The 16,579-nt window shown below is 41.5% G+C and overlaps 1 pseudogene; it reads right to left on the bottom strand.

Moving 5' to 3' along the window:
* The window catches only part of LOC149018591 (pleiotropic drug resistance protein 1-like), a 42,701-nt pseudogene that overhangs the window by 17,197 nt on the left and 8,925 nt on the right, over positions 1-16,579 (bottom strand).

Here is a 16,579-nt window from a genome sequence, read left to right as displayed (position 1 = left end):
AAGAGAGTGTAGACATACCTTTGATGCAAAAGGAAGAGTTTTGACGAAGATCCGTCAAGAAAATCACCAAGGATGCAAGGGAGATGACTTGCAGAGGTCTTTGGTTCGTTCCAAAGAGTTTGGAGGCAGAAAATATGAAGTAGACTCGAGATTGGACTTAAATAGAGCAAGCAAGACCTAATTGCCAAAGACAGCACCCATTGGTCGAGTGGATTGGTCGATCTGGTCCAATCGACCAATCGGCCGACCAATGCAGACAGAGAATTCCAAAACAGGGAATTGAAGACCCGGATCAAATCCAATCCTAAAGGGGTTTTGCACACATATCAAGTGACTTACCTAATAGGTAGAAATGCCTTCAAACCATGATAGAGAGCACTCCAAGTCCATCAACTAATCCGATCTTCATCAAGATTCAGTTTCCATAAATAGAACTTCATCATCAACTCTCATGGATTCAAAGCCAGTCACCAAGTCCTCCACTGGGATGGCCCAAAGCTGACTTCTTACTTTACTTCGGTCACTGGACCTACAAATAACAAGGTTTCCGGGTCAAGGTTAGGGCTGGGTTTTACAGGGGCTCCCCTTGTATCTCTTTGGTGGGCCCCCCGGGCCCACCAAAGGGGGGCGTCTGTTTGTTTCTTATTCCCCCCCTTTCTTTTTTTCTTTCCGTGAAGACTATTTCCTTCATCATTTTAATTCTTTTAGGAATAACATGAGATTCGACAAGTATTCACATACCGGCATGAGCCTTAGATTTTGAAATTGAATTTAAGTCCAAACTTCCCAGGATGGTCATGACGGGGGACTGCTTCTATTGAATCTGCCGATTTTCCTGCTGTTTAGTATTTTCCTCTGGAGAGTTGTACTGAAAATCTCCCTTGGCTTGTTCTTCTCTAGCTGGTGTTCGATTGTTCCACCTTCTCGGCTGATCAGCGGCATTTCTTCTGTTTCCCCGATTTCTCTTTTGAACATATTGGTCCAATCTTCCTTGGTTGATCAGTCGTTCAATTTCATTTTTCAGAATTCTGCAGTCATCAGTATCATGACCATGATCTTTGTGATATCTACAGAACCTATTTGGATTCCTCTCATCCGCCTTTGCCATCATAGGTAGTGGCCATTTCATAAATCCCTGATGCTGAATTTGCATCAGAATTTCCGATCTTCTTGCGTTGAGAGGAGTATAGTTTTCTTGGAATGGTTTGGGAATGTCCCTTCTGTATTGACGATCAGAAATATTTCTTGAAAAGCTCCTACTGTTCCTTCGTTCTCTCTGATCTCTCTGATCAGATTTCACAACTCCATCATCTTTCCTTTTAACTCCACTGCTATCAGTTTCTTTTCTTGCTTGGAGAATGTCTTTCATATTTGCATATGCGATTCTAAACGAGTCGTCAATTCTGCTATGTTCGCTGGCTTGTTCATGATCAGGAATTCCAGAAGATGCTCATCTGTTAGGCCTCTGAACATAGCGTCATATGCCACCGCCTCATTCAAATTTTTAATTTGAATTGACTCCTGATTGAATCTCTTCATATAATTTCGAACTGATTCTCCCGATTTTTGATGGATTGCAGCTAAGTTATCAACAGTTTTGTTGCTTTTCATGCTACTTTGGAATCTTGACAAGAATACTTTCGTCAAATCCTTAAAATCCTTAATGGAATCTGGTAATAAGCTAAAGAACCAGGTTGTTGCAGATCCTTTCAAGGAAGATGGAAATGAGCGACACTTTAAAATATCAGAGTTACCTGCTAGCATCATAACAGAGTTGAACTGAGCCAGATGTTCCATTGGATCTGTACTTCCATCGTACATCGTGAATGTCGGAAGTTTAAAATTGCGCGGCGATGGTGCTTGACATAATATCTTTAGCAAATGGATTCTGGTTCATTATTTCCTCAGCTTTTTCTCCGCCATCTTTGTTCACCAGTCGTTGGATCTGATCATCGAGGACGCGAAATCTTTTACTGATTTCCGATCCATAAACTTCAGATCTGCAATCTCCTGATTTTCGTGTTTCTCTCTTATCTCTCCAATTCCCAATGCTCCTGCTTTTTTTGCTCCAGATATGACTCAATTGATCATCTCTGGACGATTCTCGATCTTCAGTCTCTAGTGGAATGTAGTTTGGATCCGCACTTTCTCCTGATCCTTCCTTCATAAATGATCTCCTTCGGCTTCCTCCTGACTTTTGAATCTGAGAATTTGGGACATGAGTCGCTTTTGCTCGGGAAAGAGTTCGAGATCTTCCTGGCCGACAAGACCGGAACTCTTTCCTCGGGATGTACTCCGATCCGCTTGATGAAAGTTCTCATCAGATTTTGTGTCTCCGGTATTAGATGCTTGCATGCTCTCAAACCGCTCGGCGATCAGATTTGGATCTAACTCGGACGAGATGTCGCCAATGTATCTGCTAATTGTTTCTCTTGCCTTTCAAACCGATCGGTTGGACGAGGTGGAGAATGATCCTCCAGCATTCTCTGCGCCTCGTCGAGTTTGCATCCATTGGAATTTGCAGCATCGGAACCACTTCTCTCGTTCTTCTTTTTGGATTTACTCTCCTTGGCTCCCTCTGGCTTGTTTCCGCCATTTCTATCGGTAATTCCTCCTCTCGCTCAAGTGATTGAGCCATAGTTTCTGTTCTGACTTGTTTCCCACAGACGGCGCCAAATGTTGGTGCTATTTCTGCCGATCGCCTTGAACCGAAGTTTCTCGCACCGAACTCCTCAGATCTGATTCGATCTGGTTTGCTCTTCGATCAATCAACCTCTCACTCCTGAAAGAAACTGAATTACAGTAAGAAACGGAGCCGATCGTCTTGATCGGCGTCTCGTCTCCGACGGTCTAGTCAGTATAGTGTCGATGGTGTTTTACGAGCTCTACGGAGCTTCTAAAATGCTAGTAATGGAGTTCAATCAGAGTGAGCTTAGAGTTTTGGCTGATTCCAGAGACCTACCTTCCTACGGATCCTTCCCTTGCTTTTATAATGGCTTTCCCGCTTATAATATTCTTTCAATTATGACCATCAGATCATCGCTCCTTTTTGGACGTCTTTGATCATCTTGCCTTTATCTCTCAATCGAACCCGGCTGAGGTTGGTTTGACCGGTATAAATCTGTAATGGATATATTAGTTACAACAATAACCTAGAAAATAATAGACAATCACTTGTGAATATGGGTTACCTCAACTTGTGTAAGATGCATGGTAACAATACTTGTTTCTCTTTTTCTCCAACTCCTTTTTTTTTTCTTTCTCTTTTCAATCTTTTTCAGTTTTCTCTCTTTAAAAAAGCCATACAACCATGTTCCCTTCTTTTCTTCTGCTGCTTCTTTTTTCTTCTCTTTCACTTTCTTTCTTGTTCAGCAAAACAAAAGACTTCTTATTCCCAAGCTTCAGATCTCCATAGCCAACCAATGTCTTTTGGTTCGACCTCCACGCTATTCCCAAGCTCCTCAAAACGTCCTTACTCTTCTGCTGGAGTTTGCTCTCCTTTTATAGATTAATTTAACTCAGAGTTTGAATCAAACTCAGAGTTCCTATCTGACTTAAACAAGGAGTGTTTTAACGTACAAATCGTACTAACTTCAAGATCTCCAATGAACAATCCCACCGTTGGATTTGAAGATCAAGAATTCTTGAAGCTCTCCTCCAAAAATCGGCTCAATCGGACACTGGATGACCCTCCGATGAAGAGGTTGATCAAAACTGGACTCAGAGTTTGAATCAAACTCAGAGTTCCTATCTGACTTAAATAAGGAGTGTTTTGACGTACAAATCGGACTAACTGAGAGATCTCTAATGAACAATCCCACCGTTGGATTTGAAAATCAAGAAGTCTTGAAGCTCTCCTCCAAAAATAGGCTCAATCGGACACTGGATGACCATCCGATGAAAAAGTTGATCAAAACTGGACAGAGACCCTCAAAAACGGGATTCTTGAGTTTTCTTTGTGTGTTGGATTCTTTCTCTCGGAACCTTTTTGTGTGTTGCTGTACCATATCAAAGCCCACTTAAGTTGCCAACAATGACAACACCTTCATTTTAAGTCAATGGAACAACAATCTCCCCCTTTGGGATTGTTGGCAACTCAACCTCCTTTTCTCTTTTCTCTCCCCCTTTGACAACAAGTACAAAGGGTGCTTTGTGCTACCCCTACCATAGAGCTCCCCCTACATAGACTCTTCCATAGGAGTGCCCACCGCACCTTCCTATCCTATGGAGAGATGATGTTCTATGTATTTTTTCACTTACTCCCCCTTGGAGCCACAACCCCAAGCTTTACTCTTAATCTCTCAAAACTATGTTTGGACAGTGGTTTTGTGAAGATATCAACCACTTGATTTTCTGTGGGAACAAACTCCAAGCTCACTTCACCTTTTATCACTTTTTCTTTCAAAAAGTGATATCTTATATCAATATGCTTGGTCCTAGAATGTTGCACTGGATTCTTGGAGATATTGATAGCACTCATGTTATCACACTTGATAGCTATAGCTTTATCACATTTGATGCCAAAATCAGAAATTTGTCTCTTCATCCAAATCACTTGAGTATAGCTGGTTGCAGCTGCTATATATTCAGCTTTTGCTGTAGACAAAGATATAGAATCTTGCTTCTTACTATGCCAATAACAAGCTTTCATCCTCTTCACTCACCATGCACCTGTCTTCACTAGTGTTTGATAAGACATATAAGTTTCCGGTTGTTCTGGTTCCTAAAGCCACTGCTTTGCCACTTTTTGGCTTCTTGATTTCACAACCTTCTTTAGTGAAAAGAACTTCATATCCACCATCACAGATTTGGCTCACACTAAGAAGATTGTGTTTGAGCCCACTCACATATAGAACATTATTGGATTTTAACTTTCCTTCATCCAGCTTAACTGAGCCTCTACCTTCAATCTTGGCCCCATCATTGTTGCCAAATCTCACTGAACCACCTTTCACTACATCAAGGCTTGAGAACCTATTCTTGTCACCTGTCATATGTGTGGAACACCCACTATCAAGAATCCAAGGTGTCTCGCTACTATGAGCCTTGAAAGCTGTTTGAACTACCAAGGAATTTATCTTTTTTCCTTTTTGTACTTTCTCAACCCAAACTGCTTTATCTGATACATCAATAGGTTCCCTCGATTTTCTTTGAATTGTTTGTGCATGTCTTTGAGCTAGCTTTTGGGGAAGGTTTATCTCCTTCTGTGAAGGAAGAGCAGTCCAACAATACCTTGCAATATGTCCCAACTTGAAACACCTGAAGCATTCTATTTTAACCTTATCCAATGGAGCAAATCTGTTTATGTTGTTGAATGCCACAACCTTGTTTTGTCTTCTACAGTTTGCCACTTTATGTCCAAAGTTGTTGCATCCATAACAATACCCATTAAAGCCTTGACCATTAAATGTTGTATGATAAGCTCCAGTATTGCCTTCTTTACTCATCTTTGGCTTGGTCTTCCCAATATATGGATTCTTTTGGTGCTCCTCATCAAGACTCATTGGATTTGTTGTATTTCTATTTTCATTGGTCTTATTTACATTTGAACATTCCCCCTTTGAGTATCCAAGACCAGTTTTAATATGAGGTGACCTCTGAACACTCAAGATCTCATCTAGTACCTTATCTCTTCCCCAAGTAGAAGTAAAGTGAGTAGTCCCTGTCACTTGATTTTCAACTGTCTTGTCCTTAGAGTTTAATGTAACTGGAGTGGATGATGTGGTAGCTTCTAAATAACTCCTCTTTTGTTCTCCTTCAAGTTCTGATCTTAACATTCCAACTTCTTTCTCAAGTTCTTCACACTCTTCACACTTGAGAGAGAGGTAAGATGATGAATCATTTATAACATGTTCCAGTTCACTAATTGTGACAGTCAACTCCTTGATTGTTGTCTCAGAATTTTCAAGTTGATTCTTCATTTCTCTATTTTCCTTCCTTTCCTTTTTGAGATCAAGCAAGGCAGAGTACAACTCACCAACATAATCAATTTCACCTTCAGTGTCTTCATTATCATCAGACTTTTCTTTAGTTTGAGGTGATTCATCATCTTCAATAGCCATAAATAAAACCGCATCAGTTGAGTCATTGTCTTCATCTGATTCTTCTTCAGAGGAGTAGTATTCATTCTTAGTCAAAAGACTTCTCCTTTTGAAATGGCTTTTCTTTTTCTTTGGTAAGAATTTTTTCTTTCCCTTCAAATCATTTCTCTCTTCCTCTTCATCTTCCTTTTCATCTATGTTTCCTCTCTTAGGACATTTAGAGGCAAAGTGTCCTATTCCACCACAACTGAAGCACTTAAAAGGTGCTTTTCCCTTGTGTTTACCTGTTCCTTTCTTAAACTTTCTAGCTAAGTAAGCTATAAGTTCATCATCGAGTCTTCGATTCTTTTTCTTCTTTGACCCTTAGTTTCTTCATTGCTTTGAATGCTGCTTCCTTCTCTGTGAACTTGCCCTTTTCAGTTCTCATCTCATTGGTTTTAAGTGTTCCATGTACTTCATCAAGAGTGATTGTATCCAAGTCTTTGGCTTCTTCAATGGCCGAGACTTTGGAGTCATATTTGGGAAGCACAAATCGGAGAATCTTCTGACATATCACAGAATTTTCAATTTTTTCTCCAACTCCTCTGATGGAGTTTACAACCTCATTTACTTTGACCATGTAGCTGTCTATGTCTTCTTCTTCAGTCATCTTAAGACTTTCAAATTGTGCTCTGAAGATTTGCAGTTTGGCTTTCTTAACTTTGATGTCCCCTTCATAGATGCTTATCAACCTGTCCCAGACTTTTTTAGCTATATCACAGTTCATTACTTTAGCCATGACTTCTTCATTCAGCCCAGACATGATAGCATTTAATGCCCTAAGATTGTGTGCATAATCCCTTTTTTGCCTCATTGTCTATAAGCGGAGCTACTGATTCCTCATAACCATTAATCACAGACTGCCATACATCATACCCTAGAGATCCAATGTATATCTGCATTCTTCTTTTCCAAAAAACATATCATGTACCATCAAAAATAGAAATTTTCCCAAAGTCTTTGGAGCTGCCTTCACTTGTGGCCATTCTTACAAACTCTCTGATCAAATCCCGAAGTCGTTACACTTCTCTTCACGGGAACTTGGCTCTGATACCAATTGTTATTCCCAGATTGACACTGAGAGGGGGGGTGAATCAGTGTCTTCAAAAATTCACCACAATGTGGCTGGGTCTACCAGACAGTGTACCACCACTCTGCAATCAAGGCACTCAAATATGTGCAACAAAGAAAAATAAACAAAAACGCAATGCACTAGAGTTTACGTGGTTCGGCCAAATTGCCTACATCCACGGAATAATACCCTACCTAGGGTTTCGTATATTACTCAATACACTCTTAGATATTTTGACTGCTACAACAGTCCGGGAACACCAATCCTGTTATAGTCTAAAATGCAATTCGGACAAGGGCACCAACCCCAACCCCCTAGACAAGCTCCAACTTGCTAGGTCACAATGTAAACCAATAATTCAAGTTCCCCAAATTACATTCATGAGCTAGATTCGTCATCACTAAACATAACCTAGAAAATAATAGACAATCACTTGTGAATACGGGTTACCTCAACTTGTGTAAGATGCATGGTAACAATACTTGTTTCTCTTTTTCTCCAATTCCATTTTTTTTTTTTTTCTCTTTTCAATCTTTTTCAGTTTTCTCTCTTTAAAAAAGCCATGCAACCATGTTCCCTTCTTTTCTTCTGCTGCTTCTTTTTTCTTCTCTTTCACTTTCTTTCTTGTTCAGCAAAACAAAAGACTTCTTATTCCCAAGCTTCAGATCTTCATAGCCAACCAGTGTCTTCTGGTTCGACCTCCACGCTATTCCCAAGCTCCTCAAAACGTCCTTACTCTTCTGCTGGAGTTTGCTCTCCTTTTATAGATTAATTTAACTCAGAGTTTGAATCAAACTCAGAGTTCCTATCTGACTTAAACAATGAGTGTTTTAACGTACAAATCGTACTAACTTCGAAATCTCCAATGAACAATCCCACCGTTGGATTTGAAGATCAAGAAGTCTTGAAGCTCTCCTCCAAAAATAGGCTCAATCGGACATTGGATGACCATCCGATGAAGAGGTTGATCAAAACTGGACTCAGAGTTTGAATCAAACTCAGAGTTCCTATCTGACTTAAATAAGGAGTGTTTTGACGTACAAATCAGACTAACTTAGAGATCTCTAATGAACAATCCCACCGTTGGATTTGAAGATCAAGAAGTCTTGAAGCTCTCCTCCAAAAATAGGCTCAATCGGACACTGGATGACCATCTGATGAAAAGGTTGATCAAAACTGGACAGAGACCCTCAAAAACGGGATTCTTGAGTTTTCTTTATTTGAATTGGATTCTTTCTCTCGGAACCTTTTTGTGTGTTGCTGTACCATATCAAAGCCCACTTAAGTTGCCAACAATGACGACACCTTCATTTTAGGTCAATGGAACAACAGAAGGGAACATGGTTGTATGGTTTTTTTAAAGAGAGAAAACTGAAAAAGATTGAAAAGAAAAAAAAAAGAGTTGGAGAAAAAGAGAAACAAGTATTGTTACCATGCATCTTACACAAGTTGAGGTAAACCGTATTCACAAGTTATTGTCTATTATTTTCTAGGTTATGTTTAATGATGAAGAACCTAGATCATGAATGTAATTTGGGGAACTTGAATTATTGGTTTACATTGTGACCTAGCAAGTTGGAGCTTGTCTAGGGGGTTGGGGTTGGTGCCCTTGTCTGAATTGCATTTTAGACTATAGCAGGGATTGGTGTTCCTGGACTGTTGTAGCAGTCAAAATATATAGGAGTGTATTGAGTAATATACGAAACCCTAGGTAGGGTATTACTCCGTGGATGTAGGCAATTTGGCCGAACCATGTAAACTCTGGTGCATTGCGTTTTTTTGTTTATTTTTCTTTGTTGCACATATTGGAGTGCCTTGATTGCAAAGTGGTGGTACACTGTTTAGTAGACCCAGCCACATTGTGGTGTGTGGTGGACGTGTCCTTGTGCAGTTGATAGCTACGAGTGGTACACTGTTTGGTAGACCCAGCCACATTGTGGTGAATTTTTGAAGACACTGATTCACCCCCCCTCTCAGTGTCGATCTGGGAATAACATTTTCAATTTTATTTGAACTTCTTTTGCTGTTCATTAAATGATGGAAGGAAAAAAGCATTACTCTTCCCCAGCTTTCCCCAAGGAACTCGTTCACTGCTAATGCAGTTTGTCCATACATCATGGGAGAGATCCAATAGCCCCATATCCACCACTTCTTTATACTTTCTGTGACAGAAAAAGAAAGAATCTCTCAAAAATCTTACTTGCAATACAGTATGTGACTGAAAACAACAAATGAAATATCGATTTATAATCACAAAAGCATACCTCGTGAGATCATAAATCCACTAAGAACCATGAGCACAAGTAATACAAACGAACCAAACACCTGTGCGACAACCATATTCCTTGCCACTGCACCGAGCAAACGGTTCAATCCAGATGCCATTTGGTTAATACACACGAATATAAGGTACTGTTTGAAAAGTCTGCAATGGAAAACATTATTCTGGTTACTAGCTATCTAGAGAATCAACAACCAACAAGATTACAAATAGAATTTGTTTGTACTACTATAGACAAACACCTTTCTACTTAGTTTTTACCTTCCAGCATTTGAATCATAACCCATAACATAGTAGGTTATGAACACCCAAGCAGCAACTTCAAGAAATGTGATAGGGACCTTTAGGATCCATGTGGGCAGTGAGTATGCCCATGAAGGATAGAAAAGGAGGTCTCTTTGCTTGTAGAATACGGGAAGCTTCATAATAGTCAATGCAAGATCTGCCATTCCATTAAACATAATAATGGTGAGAGAAAAGAACAAAGCACCCACATAAAGTCCCCCTCCAGTCTCTGAAGTTTTGTCCATCTCAGTACGTAGGAAGACTGTCATGGTCACCAATGCTACAAGAACTATCTGTCAAACAAGAAAGAGCCCTCAGAATTACAGACATTAGTGAGAAGCTCTTAAAGATATACTGTTGATAAAAACTGCCACTACCAACCTGCACTGTCTTGAAAATATAGATAAATGAGTTTCTTTTCATCAACAATAACTCTCTTTCTGTGCAGGCTTTCAATAGTTCCTTCTTGCTAATACCATAAGTGTCAGTAGTCAGGGCAGCAGGGTGACTCTTGCTCTTATCATATGGGGTGGCAAGTTCATCTGCTAGTCTGTGACCAACATGGAATGACTGGAATGCTGCTACAAATTCTTCGACAGTAATAAACCTGTAAGGTTCATCTATAGATATCCAGTATTGTTGTTGATCTTTCCTGGATGTAACCTATCATCCAAATCATCAAATTAATATAGTCCCATCACCTCAAGATGCTTCTTTAAGCAACAAAAAGAAACAAACAAATAGGAAAGGGTTTGAAAGCTGGATGACAGAGACAAACTAACCTCTTGCAAGAAGTCAGCTACTCCCTTCCTTGCAGGACATTTGAAACCCACAAATTCGAAAAAATCAAGCACGTGTTCGCGTGGCCCCTGATACACAATCTGCCCATCTGATAGGAGAATAATGTCATCCAATAGTTCATAAGTTTCTGGTGCTGGCTGGAGGAGAGAGATGAAAGCAGTCCCATTTAGAATGTGGATGGATTGCCTAAGTGAATTCACAATCTGAAATGTTGTTGAACTGTCCAAACCAGTTGATATCTCATCCATGAAAAGCACCCTTGGTGCTCCAACCAGCATCTCCCCTGTTGTGACTCTCTTTTTTTGTCCTCCTGAGATACCTCATAGCATTTCATCTCCCACCATGGTATCAGCATATATGTCAAGTCCCAATATCTACATTTCAGTTCAATGTGGAGCACCATGAAAATTGATCAGCATCTTATATAGTAAGCTAGCAGTTTCAAAATCTCCATATCCATAGGTGGGGTTTTAGTGCTAATACCTTGAGAATATAATCAGTTACTACACTGACTTCTTGTCCTTCAATTGATGCTGCCTGCATAGATGGAAACCAAAATCCTCATCTCTTGACTCCAACATATATAGTCGTCATTAACATGACTCATTAATTCTTCAATCATATTCATTATGAGCATTGGAAATTCTGAACTGAAACTTGTGAATCTCAAGATGAATAAGAACCTACTTGGGAAATGGACCACCACAATTGTTATCCTGGAGAACACAAGTATTGCATCTTGAAATTCAATTAGTATAAACTTAATGAGAGGATACCTTACCTTCAGGAAAAGATCAACATCTGGATCGGGCTTAATTTTTGCCTCCTTTTCCCTTCTTGCCAGTTCTTGCAACATTTCTGCAGATTTCCATGTTTGAAAACAAATGATTCAAACTTGATATCATTCATCAGCCTCAAGCTTGCCAACTAGTACTTTAAAAGTTGTAACATCCGACATACCATAACGGGTTCCAACCCCTTGACATCTAGCAGAAAAGGCTAATGTTTCTCTCACTGTCATCTCCCCCATGTGGAGATCACGTTGACTGATATAAGCCGCTGTTCTTTGTGGAACAAACTCATTCATATCATGGCCATTATAAGTTATTCTCCCAGAGTACTATTGAGAATTCAACAGAAATAGGTGTTAGGTTTCAGTACAAAATATGATTTCCAGAATAGATATAGAAGAATAATGGGAGTTTCTAAAATAATAATATAAGATGTTTGATTTCTTTACATCTAGATCTTTATCAGGCTTTCCTGCTAAAGCCAACAGCAATGCAGTCTTCCCAGAGCCTGGAGGTCCTAAGAGCAATGTCAATCTGCAAAAATTAAATTGATTTAATGACTAAACTAAGTTGTTGGTCTAAATTATGGAAGTTGTAACTGAGTTTGCATCTCAGTGTCCTCACCTGTCAGGCTTGATTATCCCACAAACATTGTGAAGGATTTTGAGTTCTGATGCGTCCAAAATCTGCTCAGCCCTTAGATCTCCTCGTGATGACCTGCAAAACGAAAACGTCAGATGTGGCCCGACCGCGGGGGTCGGGAGTCCACCTCCGAAGGCTAAGTCAGTTGATGAACTTAATCACAAACGGCTCTGCTAGAAGCACATAGCTAAGGAATAAAGAACTGGGAAAGGTGATCTAGATCGTAAGTCGCTGATAGTTTACATCTATCAGTATGTATCTGAATCTGAGTCTGAGTCTTAGATTGTGTGTCCTCCACCTTGTATGGCAGTGAGGTTTATATAGAGTGTACCTTCGAATCTCCTTCATTGGATGCACTTGAGCCTTCTTCGGGTAGTCGTTGGATCTTAGCAGTTAGATCCGTTGAGCAATAGACTTCTACTAGTTTGGACCAGTAGAGGACTCCTGAGATAACCTTTCGGTTATGCGGTGATTATCCCTTCGATAATGATTAGCCGCAGCCGTCAATTCGAGTCTGCTATCATTAGGGTAATTAACCTAATTCATAAGTAGGATTAGGGCGTGCTTGTAGCTGAATAAGTTTTCTTCCTCAGCAAGCCATCTTCTGGATCCGGTTCGCTCGGGAGCGAGTTGGTTCCCTCTGTCTCGACCGGGGTCGAGGGTCGAACCAGGTATGAACCCGGTCTGATCATAATTTCTCCGTATCACGAGCCCCCCAGACCAAGCGTTTGGTCGATCCTGAGGGCTTGGTTTTTAACTGGGTTCTTCGTCAGGCGATAGTCTCTACGTGTTCCATTAAATGTCATATCACATTTAATGCGGTGGTCACTTTTCCTCGAGCGTTGTGAGGGTAAGGCCACGTGTCTCCTTGCAGTCGATCTGTCGTTGCTCACGTAATCCAAACGATGGTTTCCGAACGCCTGTTTCGGATTCGTGAGTTCAAACTTTCAAAACGTCTTCCAATCTCGATCGTCGATTTTGAATCAATCTCGATCGTTCAGATTCCCGAACACTCGTGCGGGTGTTTTAAAAGTGATTCGTTGTCTTCATAGGTTTCATTCTTCCTGTCCGGAATTTGAACCTTTGTTGTCTGCTTCGCGCCTTCTTGCTCTCAAGCTTTTGCCTCATTGAATCAGTAAGTTTACTGGTCTTTTTCTTTTTGAAGTTTACTGAAACAAGTAATGGCGGATAATAGGGCTTCTTTGGTACCCAGTGTCGGTAATAGTAGTGGTAATGAAGCTTTTGCTTCTCCTCCTTCCAAACAGTCGGATAGTGATAACAAAACCCTAACTGTCCTCTGGCACGAGTTTGCTGAAGTTTCTCAAAAAGGTTTAGAGAGAAAAACCGAAACTCCTTCTGTCCTCCTAGAGTCTGGATCTTCCAAGATTGCCGAGTCTTCTAGGAAGCCTCATACTTCCAGGTCCAATGGTGGACCTGGCTCTGTTCCCTCCATTTATAAGGAGGAAACCCTTCTTTCAGCCATCCAAGATTTTGATTTTCCTTCCTCTTATCAGGTTAGGGCTCCCCATCCTGATGAGAGGGTTGATTCAACCCTTTCGGGTGAATTTTCTCTGTACATAGATGCACTGGAAAGCGGGGTTTGCTTTCCCTTTTTTAATCCTTTGTTCTCCATGATTCGAATCATTGGGACATTTGTCCCGGAATGCTCCTTCCCAATAGCTGGCGTCTCATCGTCGGCTTCTTGGGTTTGTGTTTTGAACTTGGCATTACGCCATCTCTTTCTCTCTTTGTACATTTTCATGTTCTTTCTATCTCCCATCCTCCCCGATGGGTTTTTCTGTCCAAACGCAATAAGGCTGAATTTGATTGGAGGGGCAGCATCCTTGCCAAAGGAACTTGCCCTTCTAACCACAAAAGATGGCGCGAACGATACTTTTTCTGTCGAGCGCCTCCATCGGATCTTAACTTCCCAACCGCCTGGAGGCGGTGTACTTCTTCTTCCGAGAATAACCGAGGCCTTCCCTTATCCAAAGAAGACGAGGCGGATGTCAGATCAAATCCATTCCATGGTATCAAGAGATACATGGACTTGAGGTGGAGTATAACTCCATTCTTCAGTAATGGGGCTTGGCTCATTGTGAGCTTCTAACCATCATCCTTTAATTTTACTGAAGTGATATGTCTTTAATTTTGACTCTTGCTCTTCTTTGCAGTGCCTCCAAGAATGAACCCCAAGAACCTGCAAGTGAAGGCCGCTAGGGCCGTTGTGATAGCCGAGCAACGATCACCCAGAGCCTTGACCGTAGATCAAGAGGCTTCTGTTCCCTCTCCCGACCCCTCTTATAGGGGTATCAGGAATATCAGGCCCGTGGCTGATGCTTCGGGTAAAGGAAAGAAGCCAATGGTGGAGAGGTCTAATGTCTCCTCCTCCGCCCGAACCAAAAGGAGGCATGATTTAATTGATGCTTCCTCCCATAAAAAATCCAAAACTTCAATGGATTGTGAGGAGGTCTTCACCCCCCAGTGGACCCTGAAGTTGACCGACAGGGTGGCTTGGGACCCTGAGAAAGCTGCAGAGTGGAGCTCCCTCAGTCTTGTTCCTTCTGATTGCTAGGAATTTGAAAACCTGGATGACGTTGCCCTTGTTAGTCAATCCACAAGGTACCGGTCTTCTTGCTTACTTATTTTTTCATAATTTATTATGACTTCTTCTGATATTTTCCGCCTTCCCAGGAATGCTGTGTTGAGCTTCTATCAACACATGGAAGCATTGAGCTGGGTTGGCCGCAACAGCTCCTTGCTGCAAACCTGTGAAGAGAATTTGGCCAAGGCCAATTCTGAGATAGACCGGCTGACTGCAGCTGCTGAGGAGCTGTAGAGAAAGCATAAGGAAGAAGTGATCTCCTTCAAGGATGCCCTTGTTGCTTCAAAGGCTCATGCCGCTGCTGCCGAGCGCGAGGCCAGGAAGCAAAAAGAAGCTGCCACGTTGTTCGGTGACAGGCTTGAATTTCAATGTAGGGAGAACGAAGAATATCTGAAGTGGGCGGTTCCTAGCAAGCCCGAGCATATCAAGCCAGAGCTTCGGAAGGAGTGTGTTCGGAAATACCTGAACAACGTACTTTTCTTCGAGCTGCTAGGTGCCTACAACATTCAAGCTTATCGCTTGGGGTAGAATGACGTTTGGGAGTGAATTCTCGCATCAATCCCTTCCTTCGATACTGCTCCCTTTCGTGAGGTGTGCCATAAAGAGGTCTTCGGGAAATTAGGCATGGATCTCCCAGACTAGGCTCGGGAAGAAAATGATCCTTTTCCAGCTGACCCTCAATATGAGGCATACTTGGCTGACGAGCCGGCGCTTCCAGAGGAGAAGTCACAAGCCGAGTCTCAAGCTATTGCTAAAGAGGACTCTGACAATGTCATTCTTGAGGAAGACTCTTCTCAAGATCCTGAGAAAAGTCCTCCCGACCAGGGTCCCTCGGGCAACAATGAAGAAGAGGCTTAGGGAGTTATCTTTTTTTTTTTTTTTGTAAAGATTGACCTCCTTGCTAATGAATAGACACTTCTTTTTCATGTTGGCCTTTCCATTTCCCTGTCTCCTGCTGAACTCTTGTCTTGAATATCAAAGTATAAATGATAAAACTTATCACTTAACTTCACATTCTTCGACGAATAATAATCTTGTAGAGATATTGTGAAGATGCGTTTTGGAAAGATGCATTAATCTTCCCCACTACTTCATTTATTGCAAAGTCCACACGTTTCCCTTCTCGTATCTGCGAAGTCCAAACGTTTCCTTGCTCTGTTATACCATTCACTGTTTCCAATGAATCGGAAATACATCCATTATTACAATGGCGGTGTGACGATTGGAGGTATCCCTGCATCGGGTGCTCGCCTCCACATGTTTCCATGTGGCATCCCTCTGACCATTGATCTTGCTTTCTGCGGATTTCGAAGCGTCATTTCAATCTGGGCCATTGGTTGTCCTTAGCTTTCAACCGTCGTCTTAATACCTGAGGCTATTTAAAGCCTTCGTGGGTACTCTCCATCTATCTTGCTATCTGCAAGTTAGATTTGCTAAAGTGCTAAAGCGACATTCCGTCCTTCTACCTGCTTCCGTATTCCTCGTACTCCAACAATAGCTCTATCAACTTCTGAACAAGTGAGTTTTTTGATTACTCACCTCTTTCCCCACTTCCCCCCTGAGTAAATTGCACAGTAGTAGTACTTGGGGTTTAGTTAATCGGGTTTTCCATAAGTGATAGAGAACTAGGGTTTTCCCTTTTTTTTGTCGTCGTTGGATATCTGTACTGATACGGTTTCTCTATTTATATAGTGGCTCCCAAGATCAACCCGAACTTTATCAGAGCGAAGTCTAGCAAGAAAATCGTTCGGCGATGGTTGGGGCCAGGGAGGTGGTTTCAGCTAGTGAACCCTCCAAGCGTAAGGCGACTGCTGTTGTTGAATCTTCAAGTCAGATTCCCACAGTTTCTATTAATGCCGTCCTTGCGCCTCTTTTGCCCGAAGTGATCGCTCGTCTTTCCCAGGAAGATCTTGATCACTCCATTGTTGATGGCACTGTTGACGCCCCTGTTGCAGAGACCGTTGGTGCACCCCCGAAGGAGACTATGTTGGAGTCTGATGAAGGTGTGGTCCCAGCAGGTGC

The sequence above is a fragment of the Hakea prostrata genome, chromosome 4, assembly GCF_041222555.1.
Source record: "Hakea prostrata isolate BN-2017 chromosome 4, UWA_Hpros_2, whole genome shotgun sequence".
Lineage (NCBI taxonomy): Eukaryota > Viridiplantae > Streptophyta > Magnoliopsida > Proteales > Proteaceae > Hakea > Hakea prostrata.
The sequence above is the reverse complement of the archived record's forward strand: the minus strand, read 5'-3'. Positions and strand labels throughout refer to the sequence as shown.